The 25248-nt window shown below is 44.7% G+C and overlaps 1 protein-coding gene across 2 annotated transcripts in view; it reads left to right on the top strand.

Annotated features, from left to right (window-relative positions):
- RHOC (ras homolog family member C) overlaps nucleotides 1-25248 on the top strand; it is a 79387-nt gene that overhangs the window by 15581 nt on the left and 38558 nt on the right. The window contains exon 2 of one of the 2 annotated variants that reach the window (XM_069761739.1): nucleotides 9881-9930. The exons of the other annotated variant lie outside the window; for it this stretch is intronic. The gene's annotated coding sequence lies outside the window, so the exon portion shown is untranslated. The remainder of the gene's footprint in view (nucleotides 1-9880; nucleotides 9931-25248) is intronic. 2 annotated transcript variants of the gene reach the window in all.

Genomic DNA, 25248 nt, shown 5'->3' with positions numbered 1-25248 from the left:
CCCACGCCGCACAGAGAGGGAGAGCGACACAGGGGGAGAGTGCAGTTTACCGGAGATCACTGGGACTGTGTGCAAGTGAGGAGGCGGAGACAGAGCAGGAGAAGCACACGGCAGAGTGTGAGAGCAGAGGATGTCTGCCCAGAACCTGCAGTGCCTGGAGTACAGAGGAGCAGTCAGTGATTCTGTCCTGCGATAGAGAGCAAGTGGAGCTGAACAGATAGCACTGGACTATAATAAAATGGCAGCTAGTCACACCTACAGCAGTGAGTTGTGCAGCCCACAGAGGCGTGCCCAGCTCACTGCTAATGCTGCTGCAATGTTACAGATAGGGTCCGAGCCGGTCTATTATCTCCTATGTCCATGGGGTGCCGTAATCTGACACTGATAGTGACGTACTACTGCTGCAAAACCAAGATGTCAGCCCCCAGTTCCTTCTTTCTACTCATATATCACACAAAATCTGTTTTACATGCATTCAAATCTGGGTTATAACAGCATGTTATGCTACATTACATTGATTAATTAATGATCTACAAACGCGGTACCTTCCCTTTAACATCTCCAGCATTTTTTCTGCAGCTTTCAGGACATTTACTACCGTTTAATTTCCTATGCTTGGACACGTCTCTAGATTTTCAGTGCAAGCCTTGATGTCTCTGTGCAGGTACCAGTGTCTTTCGCTGAGTTTACAAGAAGTCAAAAATAAATGTCTGCTTGTTTACTCGCTTCGGTACACTGCTTTACACCCCAAAATACTAATGTGTGACTTATTTTTGTACCAGTCAGGCCTCCTAACGCAGTAAATGCCACACAAGGGAGTTTTATTCCCTTTTAAAATAATTTTGTTTGTTTATTTGGATTGAGAAAAACACAACTTTTTGTTTTGCTCTTGGGTTTGTGGTTTTGTACTTGATTGTAGATTTCAGTCTACACATTCAACCAGTAGATGTGATTTTTATTATAATGGAAGTCATGCAGGTTCATAGTTTCGTACTCACAGATAAGTACGAGCGGTTCCTTCAGACAAATAGAGCAGAGCTGTCCAGGTTGACTATTCGTCCCAAAGTGCGTAAAAAAATGAGCATGTCTTACAAAAGTACATACAGCGAGGGGGTCCAGTCTCAGTCTGTTATGTATAGAATTGTCATGTAACCGATTCAGAAGTCAACCCCGACTGGACCAATGAACGGTTGCTTGAATGTAATGTGAAAGCACCCTTAGGCCGGGGTCACACTTGCAAGTGCAATGCGAGAAACTCGCACGAGTCTGTCGCATCAATACCTGCTGCCGGCACTCAGGACCGGAGTGTTCAGCTGCATAGAAATATATGCGGCTCGGTCCCGAGCGCCAACGGTAGTGCCGGGTATTGATGCGAGACACTCGTGCGAGTTTCTTGCATTGCACTTGCAAGTGTGACCCCGGCCTTATTCCTATAATGACAGTAGTTGCATGACTATTGTTTATTATTTAAAAGGCCAACACAACATTTATCTCTTGTACCTGTTTTTCTTGGTGCATTCAGCTTCAAAAAGGAGAATTATTGGTCCTGTTTGCAAAACTACATTTTCCAGCAGCACCCTGCTTCTCCTCAGTGCTGCAGATCTCCGCATGTACAGTTTTTACTTCAGTGAATGAGATGACCATTGATACTTTTTGAGTATAGTTTGTGACCCACCATTTGACACATTACAATATGTGTTTTATCCGGATCTCCAGAGCATGATCATGTTCCTCCTGCATGCATTAGATGAGCTGTGCTACAGCATTTGGGGCAATGAGGATTTCTGCCGGCATCTGTTTTTCATGAATTGGATGGATTCATCAGGTACAAATGTTCCTGGTATCAGATGGTTTTTCAGCGTACAATAGCAGAGCTGTACCATATCCTGGATGCCTGATGTTTTATTAGTTTCATCAGGGGATCTAAACATGCTTCACTGACCACATAAGAACTAGTGAAATGGTGAAAGACAGATCTAGTGGAAATGAAGGGTAGTGAGAATTAGGGGGTGGGTGATGGTTGCATATCGCTGCAGTTTTAAACATGGGTTGTTAGTACTCTTTTAATTCTGTATGTACAGAAAACTGACACCACATTAGGAGTTTGGGAATAACTAGATCATAGATTTTCTGTTTAGCTCGATCTATAATAGAAATATATTTTGTTGTTCAGTGACAAGCAAATATTATACATGAGTTGGTTTACCTACAATAAGGCGCAATATTTGTATAGTTTGCATTTTCTGTGTTGGTTCCCTCTGAACAATATAAAAACTAGTTATTTATTGAAACAGAATTTTGTTGTGATCTGTTCAACCACTGTTCTGTTCTTCTGTGAAGCGACTGTGCTTAACCTTCTCCCAGGGGGCATTGCATGGCCTAGAAGTCTCCTTATTCCTACTTGATGGTCTTTTTAAGGAGAAACATTGCCCCTTAGATCCTACAACGATGTTGTAAACTTGGAATCGTACTTATGAGGATACTGATGCAACAATAAGCTCCACAACAACAAAAGCTTATTTTGATTTGTCAAGAAATGGGACTCTTTGCAGTTTCTAGTCACAACCGGATATAAGGCGGGGTTTGCCTAAAATTTAACTACGTTAGCCCAGGAGTATGCAGCCATCCAATGCTAAATGAATGCAGCATTCATATGAATGAGGAATGGGACATCACCCTTGCAAAACTGGTAGAGACTTGAGCAGACAAGTAATGATTATTACCGGTACTTTTTATTTTGTAACACTTCCTACATTTTTGCAAGTTTTGTAAAATCTCATTTAAACGGACTGTCTGCACAGGGTGATTGATCAAACAAAGCACAGGCGCTTAGTGCACCCTTGATGTGGACAAACATTTACGTGCTTCTTCCCAGATCTGACTTTTAAAGAAAAGGGGGTGGATAAGGTGCACTGAACTGTTTGGTCACACTAGAGGTGCACCAAGCACCTGTATTTGGTTTGAAAAGTCACTCTGTGCTGACAGACTCCTTTTAATGGTCAAGTATAGGGAGAGCCACAGTTCAATATTTAACAGCATTCCTATACCTGGCAGCATAATAGTCGATGATGCCTGTCCTACAGCTCGCTACATATGTCTCTAGAAAAATTGAGAATACTCAATCATGCTCCTGTAAGCCTGGGACAGACTGGACCTCACTGGACCTCAGCTCTTAGGTTATGGCTACACTATACAGTGTCTATGGTAATTATCACTCTTTCACTTTCTGTTCCTCAGGTCTCAGTCACTATTGTAGTTACTAGCGTGCTCACCAACCTCCTCCCTTGGACATCTATTCATTGTCCACTGGACTCATCGGTGTCTCCGGTAGACTTCGCCGCTGGACACCTGCTCAACGCACTGTGTTTCACCCTCTCATGACAGCCCAGCCTTGTTTAGTGCCACTTGGGCTATCCTAACAACTGTACCTTGCTAAAGAAATGGGCCCAATGACTATTGCGATCACTGTTATTGGCAAGAGTGAGGCCCTTATCTCATCATGGGCATATCTAATGGGATGCTGGCATAAGATGGTGTGAATCGGTTTTCAGGACAAGACCTGTCAATGATCTGTGGTCTCTAGATGGGAGCCTTGAAAACAGTCTCTAGTCTGATGGCAGCCAATACTCTTTGTTTGATTGGTCTGCCTAGTACAATGTTATTGTGGCATGACACTCTGCCAGACAGGCTAATCAAAAGACCCTTGCAGATGTAGAGAGGTAGGAGGCTGTTGTCAGGGCTCCAGCCAAGTGACCACAGATTACTGACATGGCCAACAGACTGGGTCCAGCTAATTGGTTAGCTCCAAATCTAACGGTGGGCATGTACCCCAAAGACTCTATTTAAGGTACTCTGCCTTTTGCAAGAGTACTGTATTTGATTAGAGGAACTTAATCTTTACAGTGGTCTTCCACTGCTAGTTTTACTATAAAAATATATGAGCTTTTCTGCCACCTGAGCAATAAACTGTTTCAGAATAGAATATTACAAAGCCCTTTTTTTCTGGAGCACAAAAAAATTCTACACCTTCTATTTATTTAAACCCTGTGGAATGTATGTAAAAGGGAGAAAATCCACAAAGTATTTCAAATCGTTTTCTTCAGGGGTTAGGAAAGGTTCAACTTGACTTCTCTCTTTGCTATGGGACTTGGATTGAATGTGATTTATGAACCCTGTAAAAATTAAGAATTAAGAATAGAGAATGGAAGCATCAAAAGATTGTGGTTGGTGTGACAGTGCCTCACTTCACTGACTGATAGTTAGATATTCTCATGTGCTTGGTCCTTCCCCACAACTCTGTTTATGAACTTGTTAGGCTTTTGTTTTGTCTCACTATTGCATTTAGCATGCTGCTGCTATGGCAGGTGGTGACCACATTTTGTTTGTTACAAAACGTAACATTTTAATTTTAAGAACTGTTTAATTAAATCCATGAACAGAATAAAGATATGAAATATTTTGACAGAAACATGCATTGATTACCTTCATAAACCGCAAGCGAGCAGTCTGTTACTCTATCAACTCCACTGTGTAATGTACTAGAAATGGTCCAAGTAATTCGTTAGGACCAACGTTTTCAGAGAAGTTAAAGAAGTTGTGAATACTTGTCTGCTCAATAATGACAAAAGTATTCTCAGAGTGATACCTTTATTGGCTAACCAGAAAATACTACACTGCTCAAAATAAATAAATAAAGGGAACACTAAAATCCCACATCCTAGCTATCACTGAAAGAAATATTCCAGTTGTAAATCTTTATTCATTACATAGTGGAATGTGTTGAGAACAATAAAACATAAAAATGATCAATGTAAATAAATGGCATTGTCCTGCATTAAAGGAACCCAGGACCAACTGCCCCAGCATATGGTCTCACAAGGGGTCTGACGGATCTCATCTCTCTACCTAATGGCAGTCAGGCTACCTCTGGCAAGCACATGGAGGGCTGTGCGGCCCTCCAATGAAATACCACCCCACACCATTACTGACCCACTGCCAAACCGGTAATGCTGAAGGATGTTGCAGGCTCTCCACGGCGTCTCCAGACTGTCACGTCTGTCACATGTGCTCAGTGTGAACCTGCTTTCATCTGTGAAGAGCACAGGGCACCAGTGGTGAATTTGCCCATCCTGGTGTTCTGTGGCAAATGCCAAGTGTCGTGCACGGTGTTGGGCTGTGAGCACAACCCCCCCATCTGTGGACGTCTGGCACTCATACCATCCTCATGGAGTCGGTGTCTTAACAGTTTGTGCAGACACATACACATTTGTGGCCTGCTGGAGGTCATTTTTCAGTTCCTTCTTGCACAAAGGTAGCGGTCCTGCTGCTGGGTTGTTGCCCTCCTTCGGCCCCCTCCATGTCTCCTGGTGTACTGGCCTGTCTCCTGGTAGCACCTCCAGCCTCTGGACACTACGCTGACAGACACGGGAAACCTTCTTGCCACAACTCGCATTGATGTGCCATCCTTGATGAGCTGCACTACCTGAGCCACTTGTGTGGGTTGTAGAGTCCGTCTCATGCTACCACGAGTGTGAAAGTACAACCAACATTCAAGTGACCAACATATCAGCCAGAAAGCATTGGTACTGAGATGTGGTCTGTGGTCCCCACCTGAAGAATCACTCCTTTATTGAGTGTCTTGATAATTGCCAATAATTTCCATCAGTTGTCTATTCCATTTGCACAACAGCATGTGAAATTGATTGTCCAACGGTGTTGCTTCCTAAGTGGACAGTTTGATTTCACAGAAGTTTGATTTACTTGGAGTTATATTGTGGTGTTTGTTCCCTTTATTTTTTTGAGCAGTGTACATGTTTGCAAGCTTTCAGAGCACAGAGGCTCCTTCAGGCAGGACTACAAATAAAATTAATAAGAAAAAGGCCCAACATTTAAGAGATACTACAGTAGGGCATTTGTTCATGAGGTGGGAGAGGTGATGCCTCCTAAAGAAAAGCCAAGGAAATCAAATTATAATAAAATATTTTGATTTTATTTATGCCTATGCCTCTATATCCCTTTAATATTTTTTCTTGGGACTTTTGTATAGTTATGACCCATGTTGGGTTTTGGAGTTTTTTTTTTTTTTTTTTTTTTTAGCTGCTAGAGGCAAGGGGAGGGGTTTTTAGGTTCAACCCAGAAGGGAGTGGCCCAAAGGCGCTAAAGGCTAGTGTAAGGCCATGTATTCTCTCTCGATTATGCTTGTGATTCACTTCGAAAGTAGGGGGCCACGTCAAGTAATGTTCTGTGAAGGAACTAGGAACCAGCTAGCAGCCAATGCCCCATGTGACCCAGCACACAGTCGAATATCAAATCGGCAAATGACATAATCCATTTGCTTATATCTTCTGTACTACCACTGTTGTATTTGCATGTATGACCATTATATATGTATAGCCATGATGTATATAGATGTATAGTGTATTGTCTAATTTCCCTTAAGGAGATTAAATATGTAACTTAACCTTGGGCTGCTCTTTTATCTCGATCCACATGTCTGTATTCTGTTCAACTTTTCATGATACCGGGGCTGGTTTCTGGCCCGATATAAGCTGGTACGTCAATAGGATTCTATCTAAGGAGAAACTAGTGTCAGTCCTACCGGGCTGGCAGCGCTCTTTCACTGGCTTCGGTGTGGTGCCACGACAGCGACTGTGTCACATCCTCCTCCCCGTGCCTCCCTGGTCCCGTGTAGATTGGGGGTGCCTGTGTAAAACTGTACCAAGCAGACCTTGCATGTCTCCAGGGGGGTGAAGAGCGTAACGTTGGTGCAAGTGGGGAGACTGTTCTGCATGATCATTCTGACTTAATAGTGATGTCAGGCAGAGTGGTGAGTTTGCACATTCATCAGTCATCAATCAGAAAGTAGTGAACAATCTTTTAACTCTTTACGCTCCTCACTCGAATGGCTAATTTGACCATTAAAGGATTAATTATTCCGTTTGAGAAACAGTTGTATTGGGAAACCATAACTGCCTTTTCTCACCAGAATTTTATATGGAATGTGGCATGCTCCATCACATTCTTCATTTACATTAGTAGAGTATTTACCACAGAAGCAGTGCCATATGAAGCTGCCATAGAGTTCTGCTGTTCTATGGTCTGGTAAGCACCAAGAAGGAAAAGTTTTGGCATTATGGAAACTGCAGTGACATGCGATTAACTGCCTAAGGGCAGAGACAGACTGCCGTATATCTCATGTGAGAATCTCATCGTAAACCTCGTACTGGCTGTCGGCTTTTCTGACCTGAGCTTGACAGCTGCATAGAAATACATTATACTGTCTTGCTCTGCTCAGGTCAGGAGAGGTGTCGGGCCAGTGTGTGCAGTGCGATACAATCATCGCATGAGTTATACGGCAGTCTGGTTCATCCTTAAGGGTATGTTCCCACGGTCCGTAAACGCTTCAGGTTGGACGCTCCATACATCCACAGCGTCCAACCCGCAGAGGCCAGATGTTACAGCATAGTGGATGGGATTTAAAGAAATCCCATTTCCACTATATGTGCATGGACGCCTCTGGCTTCCCTGCGGAGACAGACATGTGGCACGTCTTTCCAGAGCGCAGTATGTCCTTATCTTGCGGAGAAGCTCTGTCTCCGCAAGATAAATATCAACAGTCCAATGTATTGGATGCGGTGATTCCGCACGGTTCACTGAACACACGGAATCGCCTGTGTTCAAAAGTTGTCAACGCTTTGGACGGAGCGGACATATGCTGCGTCCAAAGTGATGCAGATTACAGAACGTGGGGACATAGCCTAATATCTTTTCTGCCTCTCTGAATGCCCTTGGGAACGCAAATAAAGATCTGCTACTGGGGGAGTGGAGTCAAGTGATGTTGCAGGACATGGTAGCTACACAGGTGGCTCACAGTAGCACATACAACATGAGACTGGGTGGTGTCAAAGAAAAATCTCCTTGGGCACTAGAGAAATGAATCAACCAATTTAGTACCAAATCCATGTATGTGGAATGAAGACAAGATCATCTGGCTACTGTATAATGGTGTCGGCTCAAACCGTAATCCCAGGAGTAAGAATGGTGTGACTTTTGCCTCATGACGGCTTCTTATTTATCTACTATATAATTGTCTATGGGTCACTTCCGTCTGTGTCTGTCTTTCTGTCTATCACGGATATTCATTGGTCGCGGCCTCTGTCTGTCATGGAAATCCAAGTCGCTGATTGGTCGTGGCAATCAGCGACGGGCACAGTCCGGCGGCAAAATGGCCGCTCCTTCCTCCCCGCAGTCAGTGCCCGCTCCATACTCCCCTCCAGTCAGCCCTCACACAGGGTTAATGGCAGCGTTAATGGACCGCGTTATGCCGCTGTGTAACGCACTCCGTTGACGCAGCTATTAACCCTGTGTGACCAACTTTTTACTATTGATGCTGCGTATGCAGCATCAATAGTAAAAAGATCTAATGTTACAAATAATAATAAAAAAAGGTTATTCTCACCTTCCGACATCGCACGCTGTCCTCGGCAGTGCAAGCGGCAGGTTCCGGTGCCAAGGAGGCTATGCGAGAAGGACCTGCCATGACGTCAGTCATGTGACCGCGACGTCATCACAGGTCCTGCGCTCATACCAACCCTGGGACCGGAAACTGCCGCGTGCACCGCACACAGGCGCCAGGACTTCAAGGGGCCTTCTGAAGGTGAGTATATGTTAAAATAAAAATTAGTCTTTTTTAACCACGCATATAGTGCCCACATTGCTAAATACTATGTGGGCTGTGTTACATACTGCGTGGGCTCTGTTATACACTACGTAGCTGTGCAATACACTACGTGACTGTTATATACTACGTGGCTCTGCTATATAATACGTGGCTGACCATTATACTACGTAGCTGTGCAATACACTACGTAGCTGTGCAATACACTACGTGGCTATTATATACTACGTGGCTATGTTATATACTACGTGGCTGTGTTATATACTACGTATCTCTGCTATATACTACGTACGCTGTGTTAAATACTACGTAGCTCTGTTGTATACTACGTCGGTTGTGTTATATACTACGTCACTGTGCAATATAGTACGTAGCCTGTGCTATATACTCCTACATATTCTAGAATACCCGATACGTTAGAATCGGGCCATCATCTAGTTTTTTTATATTTGTGCATTTGTTTGCTTTAGTCAGATCCTAAAGGTGACTCACAAATTTAAAATTTAGCTGGAGTTTCCATAACAACCAATAAGTACTCTTGAGACCATTCAATACAGTTCTTTCTATCAAAGTGCAGTTCTACTGTTGCATGGTATCATAATCTCCTTCTATATTTAGCTTCACATTTTGTCTGTATCTTAAACTACAACACATTTGGTTAGAAACATTGCAATTATAGAAGCCTATTTTTTATTTCCGACGTATGAACCATTTTAGATAAATTTCATGAGGCACTATGGACTTTCTGGTGACCTGACTTCTGTATGAGGTTGGAACAAGCCGTACTGTAGACTAGTGAGACGGGCTGGTCCTTGGTGGCGTCACCTCGTCTGCTGACCACCTATCCAACTAGTCTATAGTGCGATCTAGGTACCCAACCCCTATTAAAGTACCGTATATCTTTTTTTTTTTTTTTTTTTTAACATTGCCACATTTCAGAGTCAAACGTACTTGGCTGATTTTATAAAGTCATTTTATCGACTTGTTTCTATAGGCAGACCTTGGCCAGCAACACACTTCCAATGATCTGTAATAGATCGCCCAGCGTGCATAGGCTACCATTGTTCTTGTCCGTGCTGGTGCCGTTTACACAGGACGAAGTTCTGCCGAGAACCGTCTGACCTGTATTCTTTCTCTCTGCATGTTTTCTTAATTCCTGATGCAAGTTGGTGCAAGGTAACTTTGTTTTTGTTGTGTTTGCAGGGTCCTATAACCCTCCAGTCAGGAAACATTCAAGAGCACAAAAGCTAAACGTAAGGATTGCCAGTCTTCCTACCTGTCCAGGCATGCTCTAAATGTTGCCTCTTGTTCTGGTTTTTTTTTTTTTTCGCTACAATTTCCTTGTATATATTGCAAATCAGATGCTAATGGATTCTGTGATATTTTGATACATTGACCAGTCTTCCTTGTATAGCGTAGATTCTGCTTTACGTGTGGTTGCTTGCTACATGGTAATGACTAATGATCTGACTTATTATAGGATGTTGTCAATTTTCTTTTTTTCCTCCCATCACCCCACCCTCAGTAGGTTTGAAAGTCATGGAGCATTGTATTTAGTGTGAGGCCGGATGAGTGGGACGTGAATGTGGAATTCCCCTGTATTAAGCCTACAATCAGGAAGCGCACACTAGGAGTAGATATTCCGGTTGCACCTCCGTTAAATCATTTCCAGCAAAATAATTGTCACTTTTTTTTTTTTTTTTTTTTAATGTTTCACGGTGTACAAAACAGAACATTCTTCTGAATGGAGGGGAAAAGTAAAACATTAAATGTATTACGTATAAATCTAGCACATGCTGACAGTAAAGCTTTGTGGTCATCAACCATGTACTGCGGTTTTCCTGAACTACTGCACTTATAGCATCTGTCTAAAGGTACCGTCACACATAACGATATCGTTGCTTTTTGTGACGTAGCAACGATATCGTTAACAAAATCGTTATGTGTGACAGTGACCAACGATCAGGCCCCTGCTGGGAGATCATTGGTCGCTGGGGAAAGTCCAGGACTTTATTTCGTCGCTGGATCTCCCTACTGACATGGCTGAATCGGCGTGTGTGACGCCGATCCAGCGATGTCTTCACTGGTAACCAGGGTAAATATCTGGTTACTAAGCGCAGGACCGCGCTTAGTAACCCGATGTTTACCCTGGTTACCAATGTAAAATTTAAAAAAAAAACACTACATACTTACATTCCTGTCACGTTCCTCAGCGTCGGCTTCCCTGCGTCCCCCAGTGTCAGCGCCGGCCGTAAAGCAAAGCACAGCGGTGACGTCACCGGTCTGCTTTCCGGCAAGCGCTTACACAGAGCAGGGAAGCTGAGGCCGGGGGACGCGACACGAATGTAAGTATGTAGTCGCTCTTCAGCAACCAAACAGCGACGCTGCAGCGATCGGCATCGTTGTCTAGATCGCTGCAGCGTCGCTTAATGTGACGGTACCTTAAAGCAGGGGAGCCCAACCTGTGGTTCGGGTGGCTCTTGAGCCTGTAATGTGTGGCTCATGGCTGCCTGCCAACTTGGTGCTTTATCTCCAGGTAATGGATATGGCTGTGAAGAGCAGGTCTCCAAATGATGACTTTTGTGAGTAATCCACCACAGGAGAGCAGATCGGGATGCACATATAATGGCCTTGGTTGTGGAGAGATAAATAATGTATGGTAAGCTGGATTTGATAGTCTGATTAGGAGTGCTTGGTGGATACAAGTATACAGCCCGACTGTGATTTCTATAATCGCTTTGACTATTATACCTGAAATGGGGGTTCTGGATGCCACTACTGTTGGGGGAGGTGGCAGCTGGATGTCATTACTCAGGGGGTACTCTGGATGTGGCTTGCATCCCTCCTTCACAGCAGAATGTGGCTCTTGCGCTAAGAAAGGTTGGGGATCACTGGTCTGAACAATGTGGGGGTGATTCATTAAGACGAGCTTGGTATCTTTTAGTCTTAATAAAGCACTTCCTGGCGTACAGTGGCTTGATTAATTAAACACTGAGCACCTGATCAGTGCCGGTTCCAGGTTTTTGTGGGCCCCAGGCGAAAGTCTTAGTGCCCCCCCCCCCTTCCCCCCTTTAACACACACGATTCATGATGCACAGATACAGCAGAGAAATATAGGTATAGTACAATGCCAGATTTCACTTCTTACATGAGTGATCGCTATTGTAAATTTTACAATACCATACAGCAGAGGGGCTATATATAAGTCAACCCCTTATATTATATATAAGTCAACCCCTTATATGCCAGTTTGTGACCTACTCCCTTTTCCTCAGTTACCAGTAGGCATTTTATTGTTAGCCGAACTTTCTGCGAAGCAAAAACTGCATACATTGAATGACCATTTTTTAATGGAAAACTTTTTAAAGTAAACATTAGTAAGTATTAATGTAGAACATTTGTAAAAGTGCAAAATGGGTAGCATATAGCACAGCCACGTAGTATTAATATTTATTTATATAGCATCATTAATTCCATGGTGCTGTACATGAGAAAAGGGGTTACGTACAGGGTTATAGATAACATTTACAGTAAACAAACTTACACTGACAGACTGGTACAGAGGGGAGAGGACCCTGTCCTTGCGGACTTACATTCTACGGGATGATGGGGAAGAGACAAAGATTGGGGGAGCGGCAGCTCTGGCTGTCGTGAGGCGGCAGCTCTGCCAGTGGTGAGGCGGCAGAATTTCTATTGTAGGCTTTCCTGAAGAGGCGGATTTTCAGGTTCCATCTGAAGGATCTGAGGGTGGTGGATAATCAGACGCGTTGGGGCGTGGAGTTCGAGGATGGGGGATATTCGGGAGAAATCTTGGAGGCGGTTGTGTAAGGAACGAATAAGTGTGGAGGAGAGTAGGAGGTCTTGGGAGGATCGAAGATTACGTGAGGGAAGATATTGTGAGATTAGTTCAGAGATATAGGGAGGGGACAGGTTGTGGATGGCTTTGTAGATCCGTGTTAGTAGTTTGAGCTGGATTCGTTGGGTAATTGGGACCCAGTGGAGGGATTTGCAGAGAGGAGAAACGGGGCGTAGCGAGGATAGGTGGTTTAGCCGGGCAGCAGAGTTAAGGACAGACTGGAGTGGTGCAAGAGTTATCGGGGAGGCCACAGAGGAGGGTGTTGCAGTAATCGAGGCGGGAGATGATGGCATGCACAAGAGTTTTAGTAGATTGTAGGCTGAGGAAGGGACGGATTCTGGCAATATTTTTGAGTTGGAACCGACAGGAGGTGGCAAGAGTTTGGACTTGCGGTTTCAAGGACAGGGCAGGGTTGAATGTTACCCCGAGGCAGCGGATTTCAGGTGCAGTAGAGAGCGTGATGCAGTTTACCATAATAGATCAGGTAGGGGAGATACGCAAGATGGGGGGAAAGATGGAGTTCAGTTTTGTCTATGTTGAGTTTTGGGAAGCGAGAGTTGAAGGAGGATATGGCTGATAGACACTCCAGGATTCTGGACAGCAGAGAGGTGACATCTGGGCCAGAGAGGTAGATCTGAGTGTCATCTGCATACAGGTGGTACTGGAAGTCATGGGACTTTGAGTTGTCCTAGGCCAAGGGTATAGATGGGGAAAAAGAAGCTGCCCTAGGATAGAGCCTTGAGGGACTCCAACAGAGAGAGGGTGGAATGAGGAGGTAGTGTGGGAGTGGGAAATGTTCGGTCAGAAAGGTATGAAGCAATCCAGGACAGGGCAAGGTTTTTGATGTCAAGGGAAGAAAGAATCTGTAGTAGGCAGTGGGGCGATAGCTGGGCATAGCAGTTGGGTCAGGTTACCTTTTTTGAGGATGGGTGTGATGGTGGCATGTTTGAAGGCAGAGAAGGTACCAGAAGATAGCAATAGGTTGAAGAGATGGGTTAGGGCTGGAATGAGCATGTTGGCGAGCAGGTGAGAAGGGATGGGGTCAGGTGCACAGGTGGTGAGGTGTGATTTGGAAAGGAGGTGAGTAAGTTCTCCTTCAGTTATATTGGAGAGGGAAGGGCAGAGGTCTGGTATATGAAGCGGTTTGGGTGATGGAACAGTAAAGGTTTGCCTTGTTTGATCGATCTGGTTTTTGAAGTAGGTGGCAAACTCCTCAGAAGAGATGAGGGGAGTTGGAGGAGGCAGTGATGGGCGGGGGAGAGAGTTAAATGTGCTGAACAGTTGTTTTGGGTTGTATGATAATGAAGATACAAGGTTAGTGAAATAGGTCTGTTTAGCAGAAGTGAGGAGTAGTTTGAAGGCAAGTGTAGCTTGTTTAAAAGCAGTGAAGTCGCCTAGCAGGCGGGTTATTTTTCCAATGCCGCTTCGTGACCCTGGATGCTTGTCGGAGTTTTTGGGTGAGGTTATGCATGGGTTGCCTATTGATTTGTCGCACTTTGCCATTGATGAGGGGCGACTGAGTCTATGGCTGATGTGAGGGTGGAGTTATAGAAAGCGGTGGCACTGTCCATGTCGTTGAGTGAGGATATGGAGGACAGGGATAGAAGAGTCTGAGTCTGTGAATGTCTAGATGTGCAAGGTTTCTGTGAGGATGTGGTAGTGGCTGGACATGGGGGGCAGGTGAGGAGGACAAGGATAAGAAGGTGAGTAGATGATGGTCAGATAGGGGGAAGGGACAGGTTGTGAGATTAGATAAGGAACAGAGGCGGGTGAAGATGAGTTCTAGTGTATTTCCGTCTGCGTGTGTGGCTGTGGAGAACCACTGTGGAAGTCCAAAGGATAAAGTAAGGGCCAGGAGCTTGGAGGCTGCTGGCTGGCAGATGTCAGTAGAGATATTATTCGCCCATTATGATGGTGGGGATGTCAGCAGAGAGAAAGTGAAGAAGTCAGGTGGAGAATTGGTCGATGAAGGCAGTGGCTGAGCCCAGTGGTCGGTATGACAGCCATTTGGAGATTAGAGGGAGAGTAGATACGGACAGAGTGAACCTCGAAAGAAGGGAGGATAAGGGAGGGTGGGGGTTGCATAGGGCTGAAGTAGCAGTTTTTAGAAATAAGGAAACCCACTCCATGTCTGTTGTCAGAGCGAGGAGTGTGGGTAAAGTAGAGGCCACCGTAACTCAGTGCAGCAGAGGAGGCTGTGTCAGGGGGCGCCAGCCAGGTCTCGGTGATTGCCAGGAAGGAAAGGTTGCAGGAAGTTAAGAGATTGTGGATCACGTGGAGCTTGTTACAGACAGAGCGGGCATTCCAAAGTGCCCCAGAGAGGAAGCAGGGTGATGGGGTCAGTGGCACAGATTTTAAGTGTGAGGGGTTGCGGTAGTTTCTCATAGTATGAGAAGGATAGGGGTGAGGATTAGTGAGATGTATGAGGTGGGGGGGGGGGGCAGGATTGGGGGGGTATGTTGCCAACAGTGAGAATGATCAGAGAATGGGAAAGCAGGTGGGTGAAGGAGTGATCTGCTTATATTATATTTTAATAGGTGAGGTCTGAAGTTAAAGAGCAGGTCTGCGGATGAAGCGAGGTGGGGGGGAGGGAGAGGGGAGATAATTATGTGGCTTGAGGGTGCAGGGGTTTGGGGTAAGCGAAGGAGAATGAATATTAGTGGAGCAAAAACAGTGAGGGCAAATGTGAACATGGTTGACCCCTTTCTGATATATGACGTACTATCCCGTCGAGGTGGGGTGGGCCCGTATGACCACCGACGGGCTAGTACGTCATACGCGATCGGCCGCGCTCACGGGGGGATTGCGGCCAGTGTCAGCTGACTATCGCAGCTTACATCCGGCACTATGTGGTAGGAGCGGTCACGGACCGCCCCCGGCACATTAACCCCCGGCACACCTCGATCAAACATGATCGCGGTGTGCCAGCAGTATAGGGAAGCATCGCGCAGGGAGGGGGCTCCCTGTGGGCTTCCCTGAGACCCCCGGAGCAACGCGTGATGTTCCGCTAGCTGAGGGCCCCTGGTGGAGCGGGGGGCCTAGGCAGCTAACGCCGGCCCTGCCTGCAGGGGGCCCCCCAGAGCCTCAGTATACCGTATCGTGAATGGGCCCCCTCGTCTCGACAGGTCCCCGGGTGCTGACGCCAGCCCTGCATTTGATACCCAGCATGTGCTGTTGCCAGAAATCTACACCAGCCAGACCAAGTCCTGTCCTGCCCGTTGCTATGCATATGTTGGCGTAACTAGCTCAGATTGGCTTGTAAAGGCCAAAACTTGCAATATTTTTGCGCTACTCCAGTGAAGCGAATTGGCCTGCGTTGCAATCCCACATGCAGTCTGAGGTGGTCTGTGGCCCCATTCTCAAAATCAAAACCTGGATGTCTTCCTGGATGTCTTCCTGGAGCAGAACAATATTGTATCATACAATTAGGTTCTGTAGAAGGACGTAGATCTGGGGATTTATTATGATGGAATATAGGCTGAACTGGATGGACAAATGTCTTTTTTCGGCCTTACTAACTATGTTACCATGTTACTATGTAAAACCAAAAAAATGTGGAGGTTGGCAAAACCATGCCCAAAAGGAGTCACACCTGAACCCCACTGGTGGGTATTAAAAGGGTGCCGCTTAAATGTCCCAAATTTAGCACTTGATATGTTAGTAATAGAATATATCTTTCAGTGCTGAATTTTCCAGATTTGCGGTGATGCTGATGACTCTGAAACGTTGTCTTTACATGCTGATACTTTGACTGTAGATATCTTTATTGAATTGGGTGTGAATTTCTCACACCTGTGAACTGTTTACTGTAAAGATAATAAAATGGGAATGGAAAGCTGCCAAAGTGCAATCAAAAGTCAGACTTGTGGCCAGAATAGCGACTTTACCCTCGGTGTTGATGCGGGGTGTTGCAGTGAGCGATGACTCTAACGTAACAGTCATGCAGATGGTAGACTTGGGCCTTGTACGCTCCAGTGGAGCCTGTCGGAGGGTTACTATGGAAACCTGGCAATGTTTGCCCTGATGGTCTCCTTGATAAAGATTACAAGGAGCATTGTGTATCCCATTCAGTTTTGGGCATATTTCTGTTCAAAGCTAAAATCTGCATAATGGCCCAAATCTTTTAGGGTATGTGTACACGTTCAGGTTTTTTCGCGATAAAAACTCATTAAAAACGCATACAATATGCATCATATCATTTGGAATGCATTCTGCATGTTTTGTGCACATTAATGCATTTTTTCCCCGAAAAAAACGCATCGCGGTAAAAACAGCAGCATGTTCATTAACTCTGCGGATTTTCTGCGTTTTTCCCGCTATTCTATGCATTTGGAAAAAAACGCACCAAAGACGCATGAAAAATGCGAAAAAAAACACATGCGGATTTCTGACAGAAATGTCCAGTTTTTGTCAGGAAAATTTCTGCAAGAAATCCTGACGTGTGCACATGCCCTTAAAGTGGTTGTGCCTGTTTTTTTGGCATACTTTGTGGCAATATTCTGGCACATATCTGTGTAAACTGATTTCATTAAAATTGAGGAGTAGTAAAATAAAAAAACTGTTGTGCACCTTGTGTGGCAACTGGATTTTTTTTTAATCTGCTTCCTTCTTGGAGTAGTGTACCGGATTATTACCGTATGTTATATTACTTGTTTTTCTGAAGGTCTTAGTAACTGTGGAAGATGTTTAGTAAAACAGTCTTCGTGTTCTAGTGTTTGTGTAGCTGTATCTACAAGAAGTCCATTTTAAAGGGGTTGTCCACTATTAAACAGGACAGCACTGAAAATAAAAACAGCTTATGCTCTAGCCTCTCTGGCGCAGCATCTGCTGACTTTCACTGGACAATTTTATATCACACGACCTCTGTGGCCCCTAATGGGCTGCTTTGCTCACACTACTCTTGGACGAAATTGGCATCCAATAAAGGTGTGAGCCCACTAGGGGCCATTGACTGTCTGCAGCACGGCCATGGCATTAGTGTCACACAGGTGGCAGCAGACACAGTGCCAGTGAGGAAAGTGAGTATATGTATTTTTTTTATTTTCAACGGGGTCCTACTTTAACCCCTTAGTGACAGAGCCAATTTGGTACTTAATGACCAGGCCAATTTTTGCAATTCTGACCACTGTCACTTTATGAGGTTATAACTCTGGAATGCTTCAACGGATCCCGCTGATTCTGAGATTGTTTTTTCGTGACATATTGTACTTCATGTTAGTGGTAACATTTCTTCGATATTACTTGCGATTATTTATGAAAAAAACGGAAATATGGCAAATTTTTAAAATTTTGCAATTTTCAAACTTTGTATTTTTATGCCCTTAAATCAGAGAGATATGTCACGAAAAATAGTTAAAAAATAACATTTCCCACATGTCTACTTTACAGCAGCACAATTTTGGAAACAAAATTTTTTTTTGTTAGGGAGTTATAAGGGTTAAAAGTTGACCAGCAATTTCTCATTTTTACAACACCATTTTTTTTTTTTAGGGACCACATCACATTTGAAGTCATTTTGAGGGGTCTATATGATAGAAAATAATGAAGTGTGACACCATTCTAAAAACTACACCCCTCAAGGTTCTCAAAACCACATTCAAGAAGTTTATTAACCCTTTACGTGCTTCACAGGAACTGAAACAATGTGGAAGGAAAAAATGAACATTTAACTTTTTTTTGCAAACATCTTAATTCAGAACCATTTTTTTATTTTCACAAGTGTAAAAACAGAAATGTAACCATAAATTTTGTTATGCCATTTCTCCTGAATACGCCAATACCCCATATGTGGGGGTAAACCACTTTTTGGGCGCACCGCAGAACTTAGAAGTGAAGGAGCGCCGTTTGATTTTTTTCAATGCACAATTGGCTCAAATTGAGATCGGACGCCATGTCACGTTTAGAGAGCCCCTGATGTGCCTAAACAGTGGAAACCCCCCACAAGTGACACCATTTTGGAAACTAGACCCCTTAAGGAACTTATCTAGATGTGTGGTGAGCACTTTAAACCCCCAAGTGCTTCACAGAAGTTTATAACGTAGAGCCGTGAAAATAAAAAATCGCTTTTGTTTACACAAAAATGATCTTTTCGCCCACAAATTATTTTCACAAGGGTAACAGGAGAAATTAGACCACAAAAGTTGTTGTGCGATTTCTCCTGAATACGTCGATACCCCATATGTTATGGTAAACCACTGTTTGGGCGCACCGCAGAGCTTGGAAGAGAAAGAGTGCCGTTTTACTTTTTCAATGTAGAATTGGCTGGAATTGAGATCGGACGCCATGTCGCGTTTGGAGAGCCCCTGATGTGCCTAAACAGTAGAAATCCCCCACAAGTGACCCCATTTTGGAAACTAGACCCCCCCATGGAACTTATCTAGATGTGTGGTGAGAACTTTGAATGCCCAAGTGCTTCACAGAAGTTTAGAATGCAGAGTCGTGAAAAGAAAAAATATTTGTTTTTCCACAAAAAAAGATATTGTAGCCCCCAAGTTTTTATTTTCACAAGGGTAACAGGAGAAATTGGACCACTAAAGTTGTTGTCCAATTTATCCCGAGTACGCTGATGCCCCATATGTGGGGGTAACCCACTGTTTGGGCGCACGGCAGAGCTCAGAAGGGAGGGAGCACCATTTGACTTTTTGAGCGCAAAATTGGCTGTCGTGTTTGGAGACCCCCTGATGTACCTAAACAGTGGAAACCCCCCAATTCTAGCTCCAACCCTAACCCCAACACACCCCTAACCCTAATCCCAACCTGATCCATAATCCTAATCACTAACCCTAACCATAATCACAACCCTTACCCCAAAACAACCCTAATGTCAACCATAACCATAACCCTAATCAAAACCCTAAATCCAACACACCCCTAATCCTAATCTCAACCCTAGCCTCAAACCTAACTCTAATCCCAATACACCCCTAATCCCAACCCTAACCTCAAACCTAACCCTAATCCCAATACACCCCTAATCACAACCCTAACCTTAACCCTAATCCCAAGCGTAACCCTAATGCCAACCCTAACCCTAATACCAACCCTAATCCAAACCCTAACCCTAATCCCAGCTCTAACCCTAACTTTAGCCCCAACCCTAGCCCTAACTTTAGCCCTAACCCTAGCCCTAAGGCTACTTTCACACTTGCGTCATTTGGCATTCCGTCGCAATCCGTTGTTTTGGACAAGAAACGGATCCTGCAAATGTGCCCGCAGGATGCGTTTTTTGCCCATAGACTTGTATTGCCGACGGATCGTGACGGATGGCCACACGTCGCGTCCGTCGTGCACTGGATCAGTTGTATTTTGGCGGACCGTCGGCACAAAAAAAACGTTCAATGAAACGTTTTTTTTTTGTACGTCGCATCCGCCATTTCTGACCGCGCATGCGTGGCCGTAACTCCGCCCCCTCCTCCCCAGGACATAGATTGGGCAGCGGATGCGTTGAAAAACTACAGCTGCTGCCCACGTTGTGCACAATTTTCACAACGTGCGTCGGTATGTCGGGCCGACGCATTGCGACGGCCCCGTACCGACGCAAGTGTGAAAGAAGCCTAACCCTAAATTTAGCCCCAACCCTAACCCTAAATTTAGCCCCAACCCTAACCCTAAATTTAGCCCCAACCCTAACCCTAAATTTAGCCCCAACCCTAACCCTAGCCCTAACCCTACCCCTAATTTTAGCCCCAACTGCTGTTCTCCTGCCGGCCGGCAGATGGAGACAGATGGCGGGCGCACTGCGCATGCGCCCGCCATTTTCTTCTGCCGGCGGCCAGGAGGAGCAGCAAGAGGATCCAGGGACACAGGTGAGTATTGTAGGGTCCCCAAATCCCCCTATTTCTCTGTCCTCTGATGTGCGATCACATCAGAGGACAGAGAATTACACTTTACTTTTTTTTTTTTTTGCGGTCGCCGGTAAACAGTTAATTACCGGCGATCGCAAAACAGGGGTCGGTAAAACCGACCCCGATCATGCTCTTTGGGGTCTCGGCTACCCCCGGCAGCCGAGAACCCAAAGATTCTCCCGGTGCCGGCCGGCGGGCGCACTGCGCATGCGCCCGCCATTTTGAAGATGGCGGCGCCCACCGGGAGACACGAGGAGCATCGGGGGAGATAGGTGAGTATTGAGGGGCCACCTGGGACCCCTTTTCTCTGTCCTCCGATGTGCGATCACATCGGAGGACAGAGAAATTAAAGGGAACCTGTCATCTGAATTTGGCGGGACTGGTTTTGGGTCATATGGGCGGAGTTTTCGGGTGTTTGATTCACCCTTTCCTTACCTGCTGGCTGCATGCTGGCTGCAATATTGGATTGAAGGTCATTCTCTGTCCTCCATAGTACATCCCTGCACAAGGTAAGATTGCTTTGCGCAGGCGTGTACTATGGAGGACAGAGAATGAACTTCAATCCAATATTGCAGCCAGCATGCAGTCAGCGGGTAAGGAAAGGGTGAATCAAACACCCAAAACCTCCGCCCATATGACCCAAAACCAGTCCCGCCAAATTCAGGTGACAGAGTCCCTTTAAAGAGATCGCGTTTTTTTTTTTTTTTTTGCGATCGCCGGTAAACGGTTAATTACCGGCGATCGCAAATGCGGGGTGGGTTAAAAAAACCCCGAATCATGTTCTCTGGGGTCTCAGCCGAGACCCCAGAGAAAATCGGCCTCTGGGGGGCGCTATTCACTTTTTCCACAGCACCGTTAATTAACGGCGCTGTGGTTTAAGTACCCTTAGCGGCCGCCGTTAAAAGGCGTATCGGCGGTCGCTAAGGGGTTAATTCTTTAATTTCAAAATAAATAAAATAAAATAAAAACATATCCAAAGACTGTAGTCAATTAAATGGGTTGTCCACTACTTGGAAACTCCCTTTATTTGGCTTTTGTCATTGGATATTTTTTTCCCAATGCTCTTTTATCCAATGTGTAAGGGTCATTTCACTACACCCCAATGCTCGGTGACCTGCTTCTTTTTACACTAATTATATAGGTCACCAGTATATATACATACAATCAAAGATATAAAAAAAATACAGACTCAAAAAGATCAATTAAATATGAGAACTTGAGTCATAATGTATTTCAAAATAATATTTTGTTAAGGGTAGATATTTACCACAGAGTAAATACAAATGCATATAATATATCATAAAATAGTGTGATCCCAAAAAAGTAGTAACAGTCACGGGGTGGATCAGGACAACATATTATGCAAAATAATTGCATATGCATCTAGAAAGCAATGCACATAAGCAATGTAACCTAAACAGGTAGGACAATCAGTCACTTGTTTGTACCAAGACTAATCAGTTCCGTCACCATGTTTAGTGCTAGCATGCATTGCTAAAAAGCATTACAATGTATCAGACATAAGTAGCATAAGATATGCATCAATAAATCAAGGGTTATTTACCCATAGTGTCTCCTCTTGTCCCCGATGTGACCGCAAACCCGACGTATGTTTCACAAGTATAAAGACTCGCTTCCTCAAGGGGGCGTCCCCTTGCAATATGGGTATTTAACCCTTGATTTATTGATACATATCTTATGCTACTTATGTCTGATGCATTGCTAAAAACCATTACAATTTATGTTGGCACTAAACATGGTGACAGTGACAGTTATAGGTGGAACAGATTAGTCTTGGTACAAACAAGTGACTGATTGTCCTACCTGTTTAAGTTATATTGCTTATTGCTTTCTACATGTATATGCTATTATTTAGCATAATATGTTGTCCTGATCCACCCTGTGACTGTTAATACTCTTTTTTTTTTTTTTTTTTTTTGGGATCACACTATTTTATGATATCCTATTATTTGTATTTGTATTTAGTCTGTGGTAAATATCTACAATAAATAAAATATTTAAATTTTGAGATACATTGACTAGTGATGAGCGATTATACTCGTTACTCGAGATTTCCCGAGCACGCTCGGGTGTCCTCCAAGTATTTTTTAGTGCTCGGAAATTTATTTTTCAGTGCCGCAGCTGAATGATTTACATCTGTTAGCCAGCATAAGTACATGTGGGGATTCCCTAGCAACCAGGCAACCCCCACATGTACTTATGCTGGCTAACAGATGTAAACCATTCAGCTGCGGCAATAAAAACTCAATTTCCGAGCACTAAAAAATACTTGGAGGACACCCGAGCGTGGTTGGGAAATCTCGAGTAACGAGTATATTCGCTCATCACGAATTATGACTCAAGTTCTCCTCATATTTAATTTCTTTTTACACTAGTTGTCTGTCTCTGACATAGTGCATGTATAAGAGCGTTATTTAGTGTTCTTCCTTCTTGTATTTGAATGGAATGAAAAATCACAGTAATTATTGGCACTGTTGGTTGATTCAAATTATTTTTCTTCAACAGAAAGGCTTCATATTATCTTGCTCAAAGGCTTATAGTAAATTTTCTGCTGAAAACCATAACTTGGACCTGTTTGTCTGGAACATCAGATATTTTCTAATGAGGCAAAGGCTACATTTTATGTATACACTTGTGTGACTGACGCTTGACTTACCAGGATACATGTGGTGGCATCAGCGACACCCTCGTTTAGTAAGGAGACACTGCAGTCAGTCGAGATCAGTGGGTCTGGCACCGTTGGCAATCTGCTTATTTTAAGCTGCAACCAGCAAGACTTTTCTGTTTTGTTTTTTTTTTGTTTGTTTGTTTTTTGTTTTCTTTTTCAACCAGGCATGTAGTATTACATGGCAATCGTCCATATAAATAGTTGTCCATGTAATATATAGATTTCCGCTGATAGAGCAGGAGTTCGTTCTGGTCGATTGAACATAGTTTTACGGTGTATGGAGCCTTGATGAGACAACCCGTTGGATGGATCTCATTTGTGTTATGATTTAGAGGTAAACTCTACTTTTCTTTGCTAGAGTTTACATCAGTTTTCACATTCCACAGTTTTTCTTCGGCGTGTTTTAGAAATTCTTACGATAGAACCCTGCTGATTTCCTGTCACTAGAATGTGAAGTTTTATTTTAGAATTAAATGAGGAAGAAGATCCACCCAACCACGTCAAGGTGACCTTTTAATATGGATGGTCTCTAACCACTGAATGTTTCCTAAGTCTCCCATGACAGCACCACGGAGAGAGGGGATCCGCCCTTCAGGGACAGGAAACCTACAGATAAAAGGGTGATGCCTCTCCCTCGCATCAGTTGGTTTCCTGTCCCTGACGGGGAACCTTCAGTGCGGTACCTGCACGAAGATGTCATCTGGATGAAGAGGGCCAGGGCTGGGCAGTCGGGGTTCGGCAGCGAGGAGGCTCCTGCCACTATTGTTCCGATACTTGAGGACGCCACCACTGGGACTGATGGATCCTTCAGGGTGCGTGGGTGAGGAGCGCAGCTGCCGCTCCAAAGTGGAGATGGGGCACCCGGAGTTCCCAGGAGTACACGCGCCGGCAACGTGTACATGAGGTGCACCAAGATGGCTGCCGCTCCAGAGGTGGAGCTCAATTTCCGGGTCCCGGGGCGGGTGCATGTGCAGTAGCGCTCTCTTCACCAAACACATGTGGGGCGGGGCGTGGCCATAGAGAACGCAGCAGAGCGGCAAATTTAAAAGGAGACCGATGCAGACAGCTCCTGCTGCATGTGGTCTCCACTACCATGGAAGGCAGCGATGAGCAGCTCCAGGAGGAGCAACAACAGCACCAGCTTAAACGACAGCAGAAACGTCATTATAAACAGCAGGATGGACCAAAAGACAAAAGAGGAGCAGCTGTTCCAGTAACCACTCCACACAGCGCAGCAGATTGGCTGCAGCAAACAAGTCACCATCTACGGATAGCCCCATTCTGACAGAAGAGAACCTGGTTTTCTTGGCTGATAATACTAATCATCACCTACTGGACATCCCTGACCTCCTGTCCCAAGGACAATTATTACACCCTCAAGCAGCGAACCTCCATTTAAGTGTGCAATTTGAAAGGTCGCTGCTCAGGGTTGGGGTTCTCAGACGAACTGATCTCTACACTACAAAAGAGTAGAAAACCAGTTACCACTAGAACCTACGGCAAAACTTGGAGGAAATTCTAATCCATCTCCAAGGTAAAGACCCAGGATGGTGCCTCAATTACGGATATTCTTGAATTTTTGCAAAAAGGCCCAGAGAAGGGTCTAGCGGTAAGCACCTTAAAAGTTCAGGTGGCAGCTCTAGGTGCACTTTTTAACCAGGATATTGTAACCCTTGGGTAGCAAGATTCATCAAAGCGGCATGAAGATCTAAACCGTTGGTCAGCCAAAAACTACCATCCTGGGATCTGAACTTGGTCCTATCTACCCTAACAGTTCCTCCATTTAAGTCAATACAGACCCCCTTAAAAACCATACTACTAGTAGCCTTAACACCAGCCCGTAGGGTGAGTGACATTCAGGCACTTTCGGCAACATCCCCATTCAAGAAGATTCTACATGACAGGGTGATATTAAAACTTGACCCAGCATATTTACCCAAAGTGGCATCTCGGTTCCACAGGTCCCAAGGAGTAGTCCTTCCTTCCTTGTGCCCTAATTCCAGAAATAAAGAGGAGGAATTCCACACTCTAGATGTCAAAAAGATGCCTAGTCCAGTACCTAGAATCCACCAAGAGCTGTAGGAAGGAAGGATTTTTGTCTGTTTTCAGGGACCAAGGAAGGGCCTTAAAGCATCCAAAGGTACCCTGGCAAGGTGGATAAAGGAAGCGATAACCCTGGCTT

This window comes from Ranitomeya imitator, chromosome 3 (genome assembly GCF_032444005.1).
Source record: "Ranitomeya imitator isolate aRanImi1 chromosome 3, aRanImi1.pri, whole genome shotgun sequence".
NCBI classification, from domain to species: Eukaryota; Metazoa; Chordata; class Amphibia; order Anura; family Dendrobatidae; genus Ranitomeya; species Ranitomeya imitator.
The sequence above is the reverse complement of the archived record's forward strand: the minus strand, read 5'-3'. Positions and strand labels throughout refer to the sequence as shown.